Consider the following 6,000-nt stretch of genomic DNA (forward strand, 5'->3'; position numbering starts at 1 on the left):
TCATGCTTAGGGAGGCCAGATCTATGATTGTATGGAACAGATCTGACCTCAGGAGTTGTATAGAGTTTGTGCATGGCATGAACTCGACTAGTCCGAAGAACAGACTCGGCGAGTAATATGAAGGTTGCCCATTAATCACTCAGTGAGTGGACTTGCCGAGTTGGGGAATAACTCGGTGAGTCAGCGAGAGTCAGGGGGGGTCTGAGTTCAAGTTGGAACTCGCCGAGTTGTTCTTGAGACTCGGCGAGTTGAGTCGGGGTGGCCCCGCGATTCATGCCAAGTGGAACTCGTCAAGTCAGGGGAAGTACTCGACGTGCCAAGAGAGGGACTAAGAGAGTCAGTGGACACGTGTAGACTCGCCGATTCGCCCTAGTGCACTCAACGAGTCGGGTCAAAGTTTGACCGTTGACCTTGTTGACTTTTAGGGTTGAGTACAGTTGTATTTATGAGAGTATTTACTTTATGTGATTAGGCGGAGGCTAGATCACATTTCTACCGAGTCAGATACTTACCGAGACATTGAGGTGAGTCTTCTCACTATACGTTACCTAGAGTGGTATATTGTGTAGACCAGAGGGTCTTATGTGTTATGAATGAGATTATGTGCTATGTGTTATATGTATATTATATGATGTTATAGACCGGACCGAAGGGTCCAACGATACACACCGGGCCGGAGGGCCCAACGAGCTATGACCGGACCAGAGGGTCCAATGAGCTACGGGACTGGAGGGTCCCGCTGAGACACATCGACCGGAAGGTCATATTATGGCCTCGAGTGGCGTATATGTTGTATGCGGTATTTTGGGGAACTCACTAAGCATTTATGCTTACAGTTGTTGTATTATGTGTTTCAGGTACTAGTGATGAGTGCGGGAAGGCACCGGCATGATTCGTACACACACGCATTGGAGTTTATGTTTGAGATTCTAGGGAGATGTTTTGTGATGATAACATTTGATACAATGTGTTTTGACATTATTTTACGAGTGAATGAATGTTTTAAAAATTAAAAATTGTTTTGAAAATTTATGTTGTTACAAGTTGGTATAAGAGCCTTGGTTTGAGGGATTCGGATGCACCTTCGGGCATATCTGAACTCAAACTGAGGATTTGAGGAAAATCTTGATAATGAAATAAAATTTTTGAAAAGAGTAAAAAGAGTTTTGAGACAAACAGAGCAGAGTCGTGTGTACGATCAGCCAACGCCCGAACGGTGAATCCCCAAAAGTACCATTACATTATGTGTTATGAGACATGTTATGTTACATTATTCTAGTTTTGGGTTGTTACATTCGAACTCAGGTAAACATGAACAACGAGACTAGAGTGTTTGCTTTGCTCACAAATGCTCAATATGAAATTTCAGTTTTTTAGACATATTAGTTGGGGTTACAATTTATGGTTGTGATTCGATTGAGATTTTCCACAACGGAAAGTAGGATACAATTTCATATCTTATTGTAATTATAATGATACTATATTTTAACCAAAATATGCATTATAACTGATATTGCCATATTTATACATATTTTTAGGCAATATTTTAATACATTTTGATTAATATTTTAGTTATTTGCAAGGATAAGTGGTACTAATAAGATTAAAATTGTATTTTGCAGCTAAAAGGAACATTCTTGAAGAACAAGGACTAAAAGTGACAAAAGATTTAACTTTGGAGGCTTGGAGAATTAAAGAAAAGAAAATCCACAAAAAAAGTTGAAGCCACATTGTGGACTTCATTTACACGACGTGGAATGGATGATTCTGGAAGATGAGTACACGGAAAGTCGAAATCCTTGCCTGATAAGGATTCATTCAAAACCACGACGTGGAGTGTAAATTCACGACAAATATATATATATATATATATATATATATATATATATATATATATATATATATATATATATATATATATATATATATATATATATCCTTGGTACTTACGGTTTTTAGGATGTTGGTTGGAGATTAGAAGTTCCAGAAGTCATTTTTCAGAGGAATAAAAGCTGGAACTTGGTAATAACACCAAGGAAGAAGAAGAGAAGATAAAAACTTTATTCTAGTTTGGTACAATTTACTATGTCTTTATTAGTTGAGATTGATTGTTTATTTGTTGTTATGAGTAGCTAAATCTAGTTGCTTCTGTTAGCTAGATAAAGCTGGAACTCATGGTTTGGTTATATTAATATACGCTTTACTTGTTGGTTAATGGCTTGTGTTTGATTGTTATACCTAAGATGCTTAATTTTATATTAGATTGCTTTAAATTCATATTATGTGTAGTTTAGCGACCATTAATCTGCATGAATTTGATAACCTAATAATTTAGTGAACATTAGATTATTAGAGCTAAGATCGAACCAATCTTAGATAAGTAATTAAAGTATTGAATTTGGCTGTGCTGGAGAACTCATATTATGACCATAATTATGTTTGTTAATTCAATCTTACATAACTCCAATCATATCTAATATTGATTATGTGTTAAATTATGTATGACCATGCATAGCTCTACATGAATTAATTAAATATTAGTAAATTTGGACTTGAATTGCTAATAATAAAATAATTGGTAACCAACGGAAATTGTCATAATTAATAGCTAAACCATTGAGGGGAAGTGGATTCGAACTAACAGAAGTGTTTTTAATAATTGACTGAATAATTGTTGAGAATTTAAGTTTGTCTAAACTTGCAAAATTAGATAAAAAACCCTTTTACTTTTGTTAGAATTTTAGGTTAACTTAATAGTAAGTATGTTAAATAATTAATCTCGTTCCATGTGTTAAATACCCGACTTTTGTGATATACTATCTGCGAAAGGGTACACCGCCCTGGATCAAATAGCTAGTAGAATAGTAGGTAAAATTAGGTGTAGCTATTTGCACGCATCAATAACTAAATATGTCAAGTTACAAAGGGTTTCGCGATGAACTGCCTGTTTACCAAATGATTCATCGAATAACAACTTTCCTACACCATAAATTACATTTATAATAAAATTATTATGTATATTACTTATGTTCATTAAGGAATCAATTCTAATAAGAACATAATTTTAGTGTACCTTTTGGAGTTTTAGGATTGCCACAACCACTTAAAACATCTTCATTACGGTTATTGTTTTCATTAGATTGAGAATCTGAACGGTAAATGTGACTCGCATTCACCATCACCATCAACATTACAGTTATTGTTTTCATTAGAATGGTTACAACCGTCTTCAAAAAACAATATTCGAGGTTGAATGGTATTAATTCTTGTATGACTGCTAACATATGGCTGCAATTATGCAATACAAAATGAAATTAACATCATATCAACTTATATTTAATATATTTTTAGACAAAACATATAAAAATTTGTTGAAAATAGTATACATGCATAAAAACTTAAACAAATTGAAAATGTAACATCCGGAATTTCAGGTATTATATTTATTCATTTTATTTCAAGTTTTGTGGAAGAACTCGGCGAGTTGGTGCGTAGACTCGTCGAGTAGAGACGCGATTTCTCACCCGGATTAATGACCGGACTCGACGAGTCACATTGGTGGACTCGGCGAGTCCGCTCTGTTTAATGAAACCCTAATTTCTTGGGTTTGGGACCTATTTATAGGGCCTTATGGCCGTCATTTGTGCTCACCAGCCCCCAGAGCGAAACCCTAGTGAGCTTGAGCGATTGGAGTGAGAGAATGAGCCATTGTCGACCTTGGAGGTGTTGTCTAGCAAGGAAAAGGAAGCTATAGCCAAGAGGAAGCAAGAGGGTCAACTTCCTGAAGATCTGAGGTCCAGAACATCACGTTTGAGGTACTATTTTTGAACCATTTGCTGTTATGGTGATGTTCATGTTGATTTAGGGCTTATTGAGCCCTTTTTGTGACTAGATCTAGTGCTCCCATGGTCCCTTAGCGAGTTAGGTTCTGGATCTGGACCCATGGAGGTCCAGAGTGCCTCTTTGTCCAAGCTTTATATGAGTCTATGGAGGTTTTGGTTTGGGATCATTGTATTTGAGATTAAAACTGATGGGTTTTAGCCATAAGAACTTTCCTATGTGCGCATGCAAAACCCTAATGCTTGGATCTAGGTTTTCTAATTAAACATGCTTTGAATCCAAGACTTCTAACAACTAATTAGGTATAAAAAAAACAATACAAAATCAGATCTAGAATCATACCTTTGAATGTCTTGTTTGATCTTGTTGTCTTGGAGCTCTAGAGTCACAATTGTCACTCCTCTAATGGCTTACAAACACCAAATAGCAAGGAGGATGATTTGAGAGAGAGGAGAGGGGAGGAAATTCGGCCAGGGATTTTCTACTTGAGATGAGATGCCGATTTCCCTTTTCCATAGGGTCTATTTATACTTGTAGACTCCTTAAGGGTTACAACTTAAACCCTAGTTGGATAATCTTCTCTTAAAGCAATCCAAATCCATTCCTTAGATAACCTTGGACGATTTTAAGCTATCCCTAGCTTTTAGAATTCGTCCATTCTCTATCCAATAAGGATTTACAGTCTAAAGTTTAACTATCAAACAATTGACAGTTTATACCCTCTTATTTAATTAATCTCTTTAAGTCACCAAATTAATACCAATTAATTTATGACTTATATTAATCAAATAAAAATATTATTATTCTTTATATTATTCTCATAATATATTAATAATATTTATTCTCTCTTAATAAATCATCCTATCAAGTTGCTATGGTGAAGGCAACCCAAAAGGACCATGCACAATCGGGTCAAATACTTGCCTAATATAGTAGCAGCCTTAGACACTATTCCAACAAAAACACCATTTATGAGTCAATAAGTGTGATATGAGCGCCAAGACATAAACTTTACGTGATAAATAAGCTTGGAAAGACTGGATCTATGAGTTAGAGGACCAGACCTGACCTCAGAAGGTCGTTTGGGGTTGTGCGTGGAATGCACTCGTCGAGTCCATAGGCAGACTCGACGAGTTGGAGCGAGTTGTTCCGTGTTTTCGATCCAGGGGTTGAGTAACCGAGTTGGGTGAGTGACTCGGTGAGTCGAAAGGGATTCAGTGGAATCGGGTCCCCGTAGGGACTCGACGAGTCCACGCCAGACTCGGCGAGTTGGGTTGACCGTTGACCAGTGACCAAAGTTGACCGGTTTTGACTTGGTAGAATTAGTCAACCATAGTTGGGATAGTGTTAATTAGAGATATACTTGTGTTATAGGAGGACGATAGCTCGGGAGATCGAGCACTAGTGATTTCCAGGATTTACCAGTTACCGAGATACGCGAGGTGAGTCTTCTCACTATACTTTACCTTGAGTAGGTAATTAGAGTTATGTGATACAGTGTTGTATGCTATATATGTGTTATGTGTTGCACTGCATTATTCTATGTGATTTATGATGTGCATGCTACAAAGTTAGAACCGGAAGGTTCACAGAGATAGAGCCTGAGGGTTCATAGAGTTGGGTGCACGGACCCACAGAGTTATAGCCTCGAGTGGCTAATATGTGTTATATATATGGTATTTTGGGGAACTCACTAAGCTTCGTGCTTACAGTGTTTGGTGTCATTTGTTTCAGGTACTAGTGAGGATCGCGGGAAGGCGCCGACCTGATCAGTACACACACGAGATTTTTATGCTATGAGATATTGGGATTGTTATATGCTATGAATTTGAGTTTCAAACAATGATGTTTTTATGAATAATAAATGAATTATGTTTTTATAAAATGCGAAAAATTGTTTGAAATTTACGGTGTTACAAGGTGGTATCAGAGCCTTGGTTTGAGGGATTCGAGTACACCTTCGGGCGTATTTGAACTCAAACTGAGGATTTGAGAAATATTTTCAAAAGAGAACCAAGTTTTTTTTAAAGAGAGTAGAAGATTTTTGGAAAACGCAAAGCAGAGTCGTGTGTACGATCAGTCAGCGCCCGAACGGTGAGTTCCCAAGATACCTTTATGTTATATGCTTATGATATTGACATGATGTATTCTCGTGCTAGA

The sequence above is a fragment of the Lactuca sativa genome, chromosome 3 (genome assembly GCF_002870075.4).
Source record: "Lactuca sativa cultivar Salinas chromosome 3, Lsat_Salinas_v11, whole genome shotgun sequence".
NCBI lineage: Eukaryota > Viridiplantae > Streptophyta > Magnoliopsida > Asterales > Asteraceae > Lactuca > Lactuca sativa.